Source organism: Artemia franciscana, chromosome 19 (assembly GCF_032884065.1).
Source record: "Artemia franciscana chromosome 19, ASM3288406v1, whole genome shotgun sequence".
In the NCBI taxonomy this organism is placed as follows: Eukaryota; Metazoa; Arthropoda; class Branchiopoda; order Anostraca; family Artemiidae; genus Artemia; species Artemia franciscana.
In genome coordinates, this window is record NC_088881.1 from 5,893,248 (window position 1) to 5,909,161 (window position 15,914).

Below are 15,914 nucleotides of genomic sequence, written 5' to 3' on the forward strand. Positions count from 1 at the left end.
GAAACGTCTACAACAGCCTCGGATACATCACCTCCCCAGATAACGACCCCTGCATGCCCCCGGAACCGATTTTTGACTGCGAAACAGAATCTAAAGATGGGTTTTTGGAACGTGAGAACGATGAACCAGTTATCCAAGACAGAGCAAGTTCTTAAAGAGATGAGACAATACCTCATCGATATACTCGTTCTCAGTGAAATAAGGTGGACTGGAAATGGATTAGAGAAGTTCAGTGATGGATATGTCATGACATATAGTGGTCACCCTTCCGTCCACCGCGCTGGTGTAGGACTTCTGATGTCGCCACTTGCACACAAAGCAATGACAAACTGGAACCCAGTTAACGAACGTATAATGACAGCTCGCTTCGTATCAAATCACACAAAAATGACCATCATCGCATGCTACGCTCCAACAAACGAAGCTGATGAAGAGGAGAAAGATGCTTTCTATAACATGCTACACTCGGTCACCAAAGACGTTCCCAGGCATGATGTACTCTGCGTGGTTGGCGATCTAAATGCTAAAGTTGGTGCAGACCGCCAGTACTGCCCTGAAGTTCTGGGCCCACATGGCATGGGAGAGATAAATGAGAATGGCACACTGCTAATCGATTATGCACTAAGCAACGGTTTGATAATAGGTGGTAGTATGTTCGACCATAAAACGATTCACAAGTACACATGGGTGTCCCCCGACGGCCGAACGAAGAATCAAATCGACCATTTCCTCATGTCAAGACGTTGGAGAAGTAGCCTATGTGACGTGAGGGGTTTTCGAGGAGCGGATGTTAATACAGATCACATCCTGATGATAGCCGAAGTAAGAATCAAACTGAAAGCTCAGAAGCGGAAAACTAACACTGCAACACATAAACAATTTGACACCGATAAGCTGAAAGATCCTGACATCCGCAAAAACTTCTGCATATTTCTACATAACAGATTTGAAGCGTTAAATCTGCTCGACGAAACCAAGGACTTTGATGTTGAGAATACATGGACCTCAGTCAAGAGTGTGTACCATGACGTTGCGAAGGCCAACCTTGGCTTCAAGAAAAGAAAGAAAGAAGAATGGATATCGGATGACACCTGGAAATACATCAGTAAACGCAAGGAGACCCGAACGCTTATCCTGAATACATCAAGCCCAGAGCAAAAAGCCCAATTACAGCTCCGCTACAAAGAAGAGGATAAAGCAGTGAAAAGAAGTGCCAGGAAAGACAAAAGAATTGCCATTGAGAGAAAAGCAGCCTTTGCAGAAGAAGCTGCAAAGAAAGGAGACTCAAAAACGGTTTATCGACTAACAAACGAGATAGTTGGAAAGAAAACAAATCGTACATCCCTTGTAAAAGATGAAAATGGAGACATTATTTCGGATCCACAGAAAGCTGACGAGAGATGGGCCTCATATTTCGAGAAAGTCTTAAATAGGCCCAGACCTGATGATCCAGAAACAGTACCGGATACGCCATTTTTACAAATTGACGTAAGTGCTGACCCACCCAGCACGGTAGAAGTGACGACAGCTGTGAAAAAGCTGAAAAATGGACGTGCACCTGGAGTCGATGGGATCACGGCAGAGATGCTGAAAGCGTCCCTTCGAGCCTGCATGTTCGTATGGACTGCTCTTCTAGTGGCCATTTGGAACAACGAAAAAGTCCCAAAAGATTGGACCAGAGGTATACTGGTCAAACTCTTCAAGAAAGGCGATGCACAAATTTGTGACAATTGGAGGGGCATCAATTTGACGTCTGTGCCTAGTAAAATACTAGCCTCAGTAATACTACAACGCCTAAGAGCAGCCCTGGACTCACATCTCAGGGAAGAGCAACATGGGTTCCGGCCTGGTAGGTCTTGCTCTGATCTTATTTTCATTCTTAGACTGATGGTGGAAGAGTCCAGAGAATGGAACAAAAAGCTGTACCTGCTCTTCATTGATTTTGAAAAGGCGTTCGATTCTATTGACCGAGACACTTTATGGAAGATTTTAAAATATTACGGAGTACCTGATATACTAGTCAAAATGATAATCGCACTATATGAGGATAGTGAATGCTGTGTACGCACAGAAAATGGGGACACGCGTTTCTTCAAGATAATGTCTGGCGTCAAACAAGGGTGTGTCCTATCCCCGTTTCTGTTTGTCATTGTAATGGACTATATTCTACGGCAGTCTTCAGGCATTGGAGTGAAGATTAGCAGCCGACTGATCTCCGATTTGGACTTCGCAGATGACGTTGTTCTTCTTGAAGAAGCGAAACTACGACTGCAGCTGCTACTCGACGCCATAGACGAAAAGGCCGAGAAAATGGGACTTGCAGTAAATGTCAGTAAAACAAAGAGTATGGCCACATCTGACTCCCCACTCATATTAAAATGCAAAAATAAAACTATTGAGCAGGTCAAGGAATTTAAATATCTTGGGAGTTGGATCGAATACGATGGTGAAATAGCCAACGAAATCAAGAGGAAAATTGGACAAGCGACATCGGCTTTTAGCAAGTTGAAACCAGTCTGGCGCAGTAGTAAATACTCTATGGGCTTGAAGCTCCGCCTCCTGAATAGCAATGTGATGTCCATCCTCCTCTATGCTAGTGAATGCTGGAAACTAAACACCCAGCTAGAGAAACGTGTCCTAGCCTTTGAAAACATGTGCCTTAGGAGAATCCTGAACATATCGTGGCAGGAAAAGGTCACCAACATAGAAGTTCGCCGGCGAACCGGTCAGCCATTAGTTACTGACCTTCTGAAACGTAGGAGATGGACATACCTTGGCCACGTCCTCCGTATGCCAGAGGATCGACTCCCAAATACAGTATATGATTGGCGTCCCGAGGGGAGGCGAAAAAGAGGTCGACCAAGACACACCTTACGACGACAGTACGACCGAGACCTGAGAAATGCGGAGTTGTCTCTTCAACCACAGTGGGAGGACGTCATGGCTGCAGCTCAGCTCCGAGATGTCTGGCGAGGTTTCGTAGACGCCCTATGAGCCACCCCTGGCTCTGGAGGATCTAAGGTCTAAGGTAAGGTCCCTGATAAGCCTGCCGAATTTCATCGTCCTAGCTTAACTGGAAGTGCCTAAAGTAGCAAAAACGGGACCGACAGACCAACAGACAGACAGACCGACAGAATTTGCGATTGCTATATGTCACTTGGTTAATACCAAGTGCCATAAAAATAACTCACTGATAATTTATTGTGCCCATGGCATTGTGCACCCCTAAGCCTGGGCCTAGTGGATATATTGCCAAATCCGGGCCTTAATAATCCAAGGTCATCAAATGTACCCCTTTCAACACACTAGATTTCATTAAATAAACGCGAATATAGCATCAATTTTTCTTTATTGAAAGGTAGTTTTTTTTTCTAAAATCAATTAAAATAGTTATGGGTTTGGAGGAAATGGAACTTTCTGGGGATAATCAACTACTTCCTTTGCAATATAGCACCGCAATAAATGTTTTGAAATTTATTTAGTTTTGTAGTTTGGAATCTGTGCTAACAGAGACACCCTATAACTTAGAATTACTATATTGTTTCCGCTTGTCTTGGGTTTTAGCTCTTTACTTCTTTTGAAAAAAACTTCTTTTTTCGAAAAAGTTTCTTTTAGTTAATTATGAAGCTGTTTCGATCACTTCTTTCGATTACTCGTTAAAAAAAAAAAAAAAAAAAAAAAAAAAAAAAAAAAAAAAAAAAAAAAAAAAAAAAAAAAAAAAAAAATCTGAAAACTATACATTGGTAAACTGTTCTGGCAAAATAATACATTTCCTACCTTTTCTTCCATTTCTTGATTTCTTCAGCGTTTATTAAATTCACAAGTTGAAACAAAAGAGACGCATGGCAAAATGCTTGGAAAATATATAACTTAGGCTACAAGTTCGCGCATTTAGGGGGATCAGGGATGAAGTGCAGTAGAAGCACCTTGGATATTATGAAGTAACAATTGTTTTCATATCAAGTTTCCTTTTCAATAGCCACATTTCTAGACTTATATCCTAGGTCTACCCCATTTTGTTTTGTTGTTGTTTTTTCGATTTTTTGAGATTTTTGTAGAATTATTATAGGACGTTGTTTCCGCTCGTCTTAGGTTTTAGCTCTTTACTTTTATTTAAAAAACTTCTTTTTTGAGAAAGTTTCTTTTAGTTAATTATGAAGCTATTCGCTTCTTTCGATTACTCGTTTTCTCTTCGTGCCCCCTAAAAAAAAAAATTCCTGAAAACTATACATTAGGAAACAATTCATACTCAGAATCAGGGCTTTTTTTATGGCACTTGGTATTAACCAAGCGACATATAGCAATCGCAAATTAACTCAATTAACTTAAGTATTTTTAACTTACGAGCGGTTGATCAGATCTTAATGAAATTTGATCTTTGGAAGGATATCGTATCTCAGAGCTCTTATTTTAAATCCCAATCGGACCCGGTGGCATTGGGGGGGGGGGAGAGTTGGGAGGGGGAAACCTAAAATCTTGGAAAATACTTAGAGTGGAGGGATCGGGATGAAACTTGGTGGGAAAATAAGCACAAGTCCTAGATACATGATTGACATAACCGGAACGGATCCGCTCTCTTTGGGGTAGTTGGAGGGAGGATTAATTCTGAAAAATTAGAAAGAATGATGTATTTTTAGCTTACGAACAGGTGATCGGATCTCAATGAAATTTGATATTTAAAAGGATATCGTGTCTCAAAGCTCTTATCTTAAATCCCGACCGGATCTGGTGACATTGGGAGGAGTTTCGGGGGGGGCTAAAATCACGGAAAACGCTTAGATTGGAGGGATCGGGATGAACCTTGGTGTGGAAAAATAAGCAGAATTCTTAGATACGTGATTGACATGATTGGAACGGTTCCACTCTATAGGGGAGGAGGGTAATTCTGGAAAATATCTTAGAAAATACTTAAAGTGGAGTGATCAGGATGAAACCGGATGGGAAGAATAAAAACAAGTCTAAGATACGTAACTGAAATGAGGTATTTGTAACTTACGAACGGGTGATCAGATCTTAATGAAATTTGATATTTAGAAGGATCTTGTGCTTTAAAGCTCTTATTTTAAATTCTGACAAGATCCTGTGACATTGGGGGAAGTTGGAGGGGGAAACCGGGATTCTTGAACACGTGAAAATTGGGGTATTTTTATCTTACGAATAGGAGATAGAATCTTGATGAAACTTGATATATAGAAGGATCTTAAGTCTCAGATGCTCCATTTTCGACTCGAATCGGATCCGGGGACATAGGGGGTTGAAGGAGGAAGACAGAAATCTTGGAAAACGCTTAGAGTGGAGAGATCGGGATGAAACTTGCTGGGAAGAATAAGTACAAGTTCTAGATATGCGATTGGCATAATTGGAACGGATCCGTTCTCTTTGGAGAAGCTGGGGGATGTTAATTTTCAAATAAAAATAGAAAAATTGGGGTATTTTGAACTTTAGAACGTGTGACCGGAACTTAATGAAATTTGATATTTAGAAGGAACTCATGTCTCATAGCTCTTATTTCAAGTCCCGACCAGATCTGTTGACATTGGGGGAGTTGGAGGGATAAATTGGAAATCTTGAAAACACTTAGAGTGGAGGGATCGGGATTGAGTTTGGTGGATAGAATAAACAAATGTCGTAGATACGTGATTGACGTAACCGTACTGGATTCGCTCTGTTTGGGGGAGTTGGGGGAGGGGTTCAGTGGCGAATTTGGTGCTTCTGGACGTGCTAGGATGATGAAAATTGGTATGCGTGTCAGGGAGCTCCACAAATTGACTTGATAAAGTTATTTTCCCAGATTGGACCATCTGGGGGGCTAAAGAGAGAGGAAAAATTAGAGAAAATAAGGTATTTATAACTTACGAGTGGGTGATCGGATCTTAATGAATTTTGATATTTAGAAGGACATCGTGACTCAGAGCTCTTATTTTAAATCCTGACCGGCATTAAGCCTCTGATTTTCCCTTTGAATCAATCAATTGATTATTATAATTTTGTTAGAGCTTATACATATGAGCTCTTGGCTCTTAGCTCTTCTGGCCTCGCCACAAGTGCCATATGAGCTCTTAGCTCTTGTTTAACAGAAAATCATCAGGAATTACTTGTTTTGCATTCTGTTGGGGATAAAATCATTCAGAAATTGAACTAAATATAGGATCAACTCTTAGTGTTTACTGAAGCAATCATGTCTACCAGATTTCTGTGTCCTTAGAATACTTCAAGTCAAGGTTTAAAAAGAAAAAAAAAACTCGTGACGGTAAGTCATCATTCATAAGCCTCTTTTTTAGAATATTCTTATAGCATTAGATCATTTCTAAACTAAAGTACAACAGATGATCTTATCAGTCCAAAAGGATTTTTCTATATTTCATCTTCAAAGTTTTCGGTGATCGGATCTTAATGAATTTTGATATTTAGAAGGACATCGTGACTCAGAGCTCTTATTTTAAATCCTGACCAGCATTAAGCCTCTGATTTTCCCTTTGAATCAATCAATTGATTCTTATAATTTTGTTAGAGCTTATACATATGAGCTCTTGGCTCTTAGCTCTTCTGGCCTCGCCACAAGTGCCATATGAGCTCTTAGCTCTTGTTTAACAGAAAATCATCAGGAATTACTTGTTTTGCATTCTGTTGGGGATAAAATCATTCAGAAATTGAACTAAATATAGGATCAACTCTTAGTGTTTACTGAAGCAATCATGTCTACCAGATTTCTGTGTCCTTAGAATACTTTAAGTCAAGGTTTAAAAAGAAAAAAAAACATGTGACGGTAAGTCATCATTGATAAGCCTCTTTTTTAGTATATTCTTATAGCATTAGATCATCTCTAAACTAAGGTACAACAAATAATCTTATCAGTCCAAAAGGATTTTTATCACCAAGTAATTAGAGAAGTAAGGAACCGTAACTGACACCCTTAATGGGTAAATGTCCTTACAAAAGGTCGATCACCTGTTAAACGCACAAAAAAATTACGCCAAAAAGTGACACCCAACACCAAAAAACAAATTATAATATATTGTTGGAAAGCATGAGAAAACATAGGGGTTATAGAACCCCTGACATATCTTAGAAAGAGACAAGACAAGAGAATCGCCCCTTCATACATGGCCTAAAAGTATTGAAATGAGGTCCTCCAACCCCTGGTACGGCTGGTACTTTTGAAATAGGACCTATGTTGCTTTTAACGTCACTAACTGCCATCGGAGATCGGAAGCCACTCTCTAGCGAGGTTTTTAGTCAAAAGAAATGTTTTATTTTTCCTGTAGTTTTGACTATTCCCAAAAATGTTCGTCTTTGGGCTGTTGATGTTTTGACAAACAAAATACAACAAAGAACATTCCACAACAAATAAACACCAAACGGTTCATAATATATACAGGGACAAAAGTAAAACAGTTCAAAATAGGGATGAAACCTTTTAATTGACAGTGAATAGATATAAAATTATTTAACTGGATGTTTCAAACACATATACAGTGTTCATCATCAGCAGTAAAACTCCTGATGATTGCTGATACTATTTTGAACTGCTTTACTTTCGTCATGGAAAGGCAGTGTGGTCTTCGAAGTTATCTATATACAGGGACACCAACATGGGGAGGAGGAGGGGCAGGAGATAACTATCCTTGAGATTTTGAAAACATCGTTTTGAGTTTATTTTCATGAAAAAAATGAAATTGCCTCCCTAAATTTTTAAAAAATGTCTTTTTTTGTATCTTCATTAAAAGAAATTTGAATTTAAATATCCTTACCTCCTACATTTTGCATGCGCTTAGTATTTATTAGAACGCAAATGACATTCTACCCTTTTGGAAAATTTCTGACTCATTAGAGGAGACGGAATGAATCCCGATAGGACGCGAAATTGTTAGCATTAGTAAGACAGGATGAGTACATTCAATCCCAACAGAAATTGGTAGGAAGTAAGAGCTAGTTAACATTGGCTTTTTTAGAGTCTACATCTGATCCATCATCAGTGAGAGAGGGTGATGGTTTTACATCCACTTTTATCAGTCTAATTACGAACCCATCGAGAGTAAACTATGTCAACTAGGTCAACAACACAGCGACTATTTCGTGTGTTTGTGATCGACAGGCATTTTGCGAGGGGAGGGGCTACCTTCTCGTCATCTACTACAGATATTCGGTAGAAGCAAGAACATGTTTAATTGCCCCTTTTGTGGGACTCGTGCCCGATCTGATTACAGCTTAGATATACAATACAGTTATAAAAACTGGATTTATTTTTGGGACACAGTGCGCGGTAGCGATGCTAGCGGCTGGAGACAGGAAACTGGCAGTCTGAATCTAAAAGATCGGAGCAATTGGACAAACAAAACAAAATTGCATTCCCGCCTATGGTGTTGTAGTACGATCTAGGAGGCGCCAAGTTCAGAGCTCTTTACCAAAAGCTTCTCATGGGCAAGATAGGAGTTTTCATAACTGTATTGTATATCTAAGTTGTGGATCTGATGTAATCTGTAAATGCAACCTACGGGTCACTGTTGCCAAAATATTGCACAGATCCGTAGCAACGGAGGTGCTATGGATCAACTTTGGCTTGCCCAATGAAATTTATAATTCTAATTACATTGTTCAAGGCCTTGTTTTCATTTCGATTGAAAGGATTCCTTGATCGCTAAGGCTTCAAACCAATCTTCTAACCATGCCTCGAATTAGCGAGTTAAAATGAGGTTTAAGCCGAGGGGGAACATTTTAAAATAAATGGCCAAGTTATACTAAAAAACACAGGAAATTATATGAGTTTTTTTGCAAGGTCCAATAACTATGCCTTTAAGGATGAGACCCCCCCACAGCCCACAGAGGAAGAGCTGAAAATAATGAAATTTGCCCATTGTTTACATACAGTATTTGTTATTACATTTGTTACGACAAAAAAATATACGGAAATATTTTTTTAGTTAGGGGGATCTTTTTTTGGTTAGGGGTATTTCTGGGGATAGATTTTCTACGTGGAGAATTTTCCACTCGGAAGTAAGTTTTTGGACCTGGAGGAGGGGGATGTTGCCATAATTCATTGACGAAATACGTTTTATTTGTCTTGTTAACTCGTTGGCGACTTCACTTTACATGTGGAGATGCTCTGTGGGAATTTTCCAAGGGAAATTTTCAGCGGAGCTGGAATTCTCTGGGGGTTTTACGTGGTGGAGGGGAATTTTCTACAAGACAAATTCTCCATGGGGAATTTATCACCAGGAAAAATCTCCACGGGCAAATTTTCCGTGGGAGAAACTTCCCACTGGGGGGGGGGGCAATTTTCGGTAAAAATTTTCCATAAAGGAGGGATTCCGTCAGGACCTGAAAAAGGATCAGAAATTAATAAAAAAAATGTTGTTGTTTTTTAAATGACAGTATACTAAGGAGTATTTTTCAGGCAGAATCGTCCGCAACAAATTTTCTGGAGAAATCTCCAGCGATGATGGAATTGGCCGGGGTGAGTTCCAGTGGGAAAAGATTTATGTGGGAGGAACTTTCCATTGAGGAATTTTTCGTAGAGGGAAAATTTTCGTGGAGGATTTGAATTTCCTGGGGTTACTTGAAAAATGATTAGAAATTTAATAACAAGAGCTAAAAGCTCATATGGCACTTGTGACGAGGCAAGAAGAGCTAAGAGCCAAGAGATCATATGGTATGAACTTTAGCAAAATTCTATGAATCAATAGATTGATTTAAAAGGAAAATAAGAGGCTTAATGCCGGTCAGGATTTAAAATAAGAGCTCTGAGTCAAGATATCCTTCTAAATATCAAAATCCGTTAAGATCCGATCACCGACTCGTATGTTATAAATACCTAATTTTTTCTAATTTGTCCTCTCCCTTTAGCCCCCAGATGGTCGAATCTGGGGAAACGACTTTATCAAGTCAATTTGTGCAGCTCCCTGACACGCCTACCCATTTTCATCGTCCTAGCACGTCCATAAGTACCCCATAACATACAGAATAATCATAGTTAACATATTTTTCAAGGGGACAACCTTTATCTTCATTTCTTTTCTTGTTCTTGCAGTTTTCTAAGAAATTCATGGATTTCTGAAAATCTATATATTTACAGAACATATACCCCCACTCCCTAATGTGCAAATGTATACCCAAAATTGCATCCCGAATCTAAATATAACATTCATTTGCATAACAAATGAACTTTACCGCCATATTAGCCATATGTTGGATGCCAAAAATATAATAGTAGCCTACTGATAGATTCCTTACTTATGCTCTTTTAAAATATCATGGCTTCTCTTCTCAAAATGCACTACCCTCCCCCTGATGGCCCCGGATATAGTCCTAAGCATGGGCGGATCTCAAGCTTTTTTACTGGGAGGGGGGCAAAATAATTTCTTTCTCCACATTATTGAGGGGACTGCCCCCTTGCCCCCCGCCCCTGAAAGACACCCCTGGTCCTAAATAATATATCTCTTTGTTGTTTATCACCTTGTGATGCGTCATGTCTCCTTTGTTAAAACAGGGGTATAAATCTAGCGTTGGGGCTATTCAGAAGGATTATTATTACTTCATAATATGCAGGAAAATTGTAGCCAACACATTTTGAACGCGCTTCCACTACACTTGACTGCCAAGCCCCCTCCCGCCCCTAATGTACGAATTTCAAGACAAAATGATACATTTCCTACCTGTTCTTTTATTTCGTCAGCGTTTATTCAATTTAAAGGAGTTGAAACAAAAGGGACGCATGGCAAAAGGCACAGAAAAATTAAATATAGGCTACAAATTTGCACATTAGGGGAGGATCAGGGGGCAAAATTAAGTACAATTTTTCTGCATGTTATAAAGTAAGAATTGTTTTCATATCATATTTCCTTTTCAATAGCCACTATTCAAGACTTATAGCCTAGTCCTACCACATTTTGTTTGCTTTTCTTTTTAATTTTTTCTCATGTAGATACGAAAAAAAGGTACTTTTCTAATGAAAATACCAAAATTTGCAAAAAGCATTTTTCGAAGTCCAGTGGGGCGAACCATCTAATCGGAGTCACTGTCTAAACCAATTTCTAATAGTTTCATTTCACCTAACTCAACTGCTTTCCAAAAAAGCAAAAAGCCCTTATCTAGAATTTTGCCATAAACGCCAACGAAATCAGCAAACGTTTGTACGTAGCCTAGTGCTATTGTCCAGCCCCATTAGAAGGGGTCCTGACCTTTGATGACCTTTAAAAATATGTGTGTTATAAAAGCGAAACCTCAAGTCCAGTGGAGCAAACCATCTAATCGGAGTCACTGTCTAAACCAATTTCTAATCGGAGTCACTGTCTAAACCAATTTCTAATAGTTTCATTTCGCCTAAAAAGCGAAACCTCAAGTCCAGTGGAGCAAACCATGTAATCGGAGTCACTGTCTAAACCAATTTCTAATCGGAGTCACTGTCTAAACCAATTTCTAATAGTTTCATTTCACCTAACTCAACTGCTTTCCAAAATTAAATATAAAAAAACAAGTTTTTTTAGCTGAAAGCAAGGACCAACATTAAAACTTAAAACGAACAGAAATTACTTCGTATATGAAAGGGGCTGCTTCCTCATCAACGCCCGCTCTTTACGCTAGAGTTTGACTCTTTCTCTCAACTCTGCTTTTTAAAACAGTAAAAAACTTTAGCGTAAAGAGCGGGGCGTTGATGAGGAAGCAGCCCCTTTCATATACGAAGTAATTTCTGTTCGTTTTAAGTTTTAATGTCGCTCCTTACTTTCAGCTAAAAAAACTTTTTTTTTATTTAATTTCTGAACGTTTTTGAATCAATGCATGTTTTAATTTTGGCTCTCAGCAGAGGAATAATTAACACGAAATTTGCAAGTTTTTTTTTTTTGGCTAAATGGCTTTCTCATAGTTTTGATAGAATGACCTTGAGAAAAAAAGGAACGGTGGAGGAAGCCTAGTTGCCCTGCGATTTTTTGGTTACTTAAAAAGGCAATTAGAACTTTTAATTTTTTACGAATGTTTTTATTAGTAAAAGATAAACGTAACTTATAAATTAGCTTACGTAACGAACTTTTGTATTCTCATTTTTTTATTACATATATAAGGGGTTCATTCTGTCCCAATTCATTAAGAATGACCCCTGAATCACAAAAGCCGTAGAATAAATAGTTGAAATCGCTAAAAATACTTAAGCGTAAAGAGCGAGGTATTAGAAGGAGGTGAGCCCCTCATATGCGTAATAATTTCTGTTCGTTTGAAGATTTTAATACTGCTCCTTACTTCCAGTCGAAAAAACTTTTCATATTTATTCTTTTTTCTAATAATGGTAGAAATTCCTACGCTCCCTTCATGGAATTTTTCTTCCCCCATGACAAATTCCTCGATAGAAAGTTCCCCCAACATATCCCCCTCTTGTCAACCCCTCCCCCAACCAAAAAACCCCCTGAAAACGTCTGTACACTTCCAAATAAGCACTACTATATGTAAGCACTGGTCAAAGTTTGTAACTTGTAGTCCCTCCCACGGGGACTTTGGGAGAGTAAGTCGTCCCCAAAGACATAGTTATAAGGTTAAACTTTTCATATTTATTTTTTCATTGTTTTTTTTTAATAATGCTAGAAAATCCTGCGCTCCCTTCATGGAAATTTTCTTCCCCCATGATAAATTCCTCGATGGAAAGTTCCCCCAACATATGCCCCTCTTTCCAACCCCTCCCCCAACCAAAAAAATCCCCCTGAAAACGTCTGTACACTTCCCAATAACCATTACTATATGTAAGCACTGGTCAAATTTTGTAACTTGTAGCCCATCTCACGGGGAGGGGAGTAAGTCGTCCCCAAAGACATAGTTATAAGGTTTTTCGACTACGCTGAATAAAATGGCTATCTCAGAATTTCGATCCGTTGACTTTAGGAAAATAATTAGCGTGGGAGGGGGCCTAGGTGCCCTCCAATCTTTTTGGTCATATAAAGGGCACTAGAACTTTTCATTTTCGTTCGAATGAGCCCCCTCGCAAGATTCTAGGACCACTTGGTCGATACGATCACCCCTGGGGAAAAAAACAAAAAACAAACAAACAAATAAACACGCATCCGTGATCTGCCTTCTGGCAAAAAATACAAAATTCCGCATTTTTGTAGATAGGAGCTTGAAACTTCTACAAAAAAGGTTCTCTGATACGCTGAATCTGATGGTGTGATTTTCGTTAAGATTGTATGACTTTTAGGGGGTGTTTCCCCCTATTTCCTAAAATAAGGCAAATTTTCTCAGGCTCGTGACTTTTGATGCGTAAGACTAAACTTGATGAAACTTATATATTTAAAATCAGCATTAAAATGCGATTCTTTTGATGTAGGTATTGGTATCAAAATTCCATTTTTTAGAGTCTTGGTTACTATTGAGCCGGGTCACTCCTTACTACAGTTTTCGTTACCACGAACTGTTTGAAAGCAAAAAGCCCTAAATCTAGAATTTTACCATAAACACCAACAAAATCAGCAAACGTTTGTACGTAGCCTAGTGCTATTGTCCAGCCCTATTAGGAGGGGTCCTAACCTTTGATGAGCTTTCAAAATATGTGTGTTATAAAAGCGAAACCTCAAGTCCAGTGGAGCAAACTATATAATCGAAGTCACTGTCTAAACCAATTTCTAATAGTTTCATTTTACCTAACTCAACTGCTTTCCAAAAAAGCAAAAAGCCCTAAATCTAGAATTTTACCATAAACGCCAACAAAATCAGCAAACGTTTGTAAGTAGCCTAGTGCTATTGTCCAGCCCCATTAGGAGGGGTCTTGACCTTTGATGAACTTTCAAAATATGTGTGTTATAAAAGCGAAACCTCAAGTCCAGTGGAGCAAACCATCTAATCGGAGTCACTGTCTAAACCAATTTCTAATAGTTTCATTTTACCTAACTCAACTGCTTTCCAAAAAAGCAAAAAGCCCTAAATCTAGAATTTTACCATAAACACAACAAAATCAGCAAACGTTTGTACGTAGCCTAGTGCTATTGTCCAGCCCCATTAGGAGGGGTCCTGACCTTTGATGAACTTTCAAAATATGTGTGTTATAAAAGCGAAACCTCAAGTCCAGTGGAGCAAACCATCTAATCGGAGTCACTGTCTAAACCAATTTCTAATAGTTTCATTTTACCTAACTCAACTGCTTTCCAAAAAAGCAAAAAGCCCTAAATCTAGAATTTTACCATAAACGCCAACAAAATCAGCAAACGTTTGTACGTAGCCTAGTGCTATTGTCCAGCCCCATTAGGAGGGGTCCTGACCTTGGATGACCTTTAAAAATGTGTGTTATAAAAGTGAAACCTCAAGTCCAGTGGGGCAAACCATCTAATCGGAGTCACTGTCTAAACCAATTTCTAATAGTTTCATTTTACCTAACTCAACTGCTTTCCAAAAAAGCAAAAAGCCCTAAATCTAGAATTTTACCATAAACGCCAACAAAATCAGCAAACGTTTGTACGTAGCCTAGTGCTATTGTCCAGCCCCATTAGGAGGGGTCCTGACCTTGGATGACCTTTAAAAATGTGTGTTATAAAAGTGAAACCTCAAGTCCAGTGGGGCAAACCATCTAATCGGAGTCACTGTCTAAACCAATTTCTAATAGTTTCATTTTACCTAACTCAACTGCTTTCCAAAAAAGCAAAAAGCCCTAAATCTAGAATTTTACCATAAATGGGAACAAAATCAGCAAACGTTTGTAAGTAGCCTAGTGCTATTGTCCAGCCCCATTAGGAGGGGTCCTGACGTTGGATGACCTTTAAAAATGTGTGTAATAAAAGCGAAACCTCAAGTCCAGTGGGGCAAACCATCTAATCGGAGTCACTGTCTAAACCAATTTCTAATAGTTTCATTTTACCTAACTCAACTGCTTTCCAAAAAAGCAAAAAGCCCTAAATCTAGAATTTTACCATAAACGCCAACAAAATCAGCAAACGTTTGTACGTAGCCTAGTGCTATTGTCCAGCCCCATTAGGAGGGGTCCTGACCTTTGATGACCTTTAAAAATATGTGTGTTATAAAAGCGAAACCTTGCAAAATAGATCTTCTGCTTGAATGAAATGCAACAAAATTGCTTTTAGCTTCACAACTTTGCTCAATCCCAATTTATAAGGTTTTAAAGATATGCAAATACATTTCCTAAATTTTGAAAAAAAAAATCCATTGATATGGCTCAGAATTCTACTCAAATAACAGGAATTGCATTTTCAGAACTAAAGGCAGAGAAAAAGCAACTGGTAACTGGAAATTAAGGTGAAATGTTGTTTTGTCAAAATTTCAATAGGTATAGTCATGTAGTAAATACTACATTCGCCTACATGGCAGTACCTGTCATATAGGCGAATTTCAGTGCCCTCTAGCGGGAAAAGGAATAGAGGTGGGTACTTAAAATACCTTCCCGGGATATACTTTATCCTTTAGACCCATCCCCGAAAGTTTCATTTTCCTAACCTAACCCCTTTCCGAGATAGCAAGAAGTCACTAAACTAGAATTTTACCCTGTGGGTAACGATTGTAAAAACGATAGTTACTATATTCGGAGACAACACTGAACAGGGAATCAAAATCTTTCAATCTAAATTTACTAAATATCCATGGAACTACCCTACACCCCGGCCCAGTCAAATCAATATAGCCTACTAGCTTTACTATAGGTCAACTTAGATTCTTACCGTACCACCTGTAGATCAAATTCGAACTTCTCTCTTCAATTTCCCAAAGCTGACTATTTTATCTTATCTTGTTGAAGTTCGTTTTGTATTTCGCTGATGAATGATGAAATTCATGCGCCAAACGTCAGCTGGTTTCCAAATAGTCACAACAACGAAATGAAAAATTTTGTTGAATGCTACATTATGATTACTTCAAACGCCTAAGATTTTAACAAAATCTTATAAGGAATTCATTGCTGTTTCAAGTTTGAATTTTTACAATAAGGTTGTTAG

General features: G+C 38.7%; 1 protein-coding gene across 1 annotated transcript in view; it reads right to left on the reverse strand.

The window, feature by feature from the left end:
• Window positions 1-15,696, reverse strand: part of LOC136039216 (NFX1-type zinc finger-containing protein 1-like) — a 134,483-nt gene extending 118,787 nt beyond the window's left edge. Inside the window, exon 1 of the mRNA XM_065722747.1 lies at window positions 15,642-15,696. The gene's annotated coding sequence lies outside the window, so the exon portion shown is untranslated. The remainder of the gene's footprint in view (window positions 1-15,641) is intronic.
• Window positions 15,697-15,914: the final 218 nt, after the last annotated feature.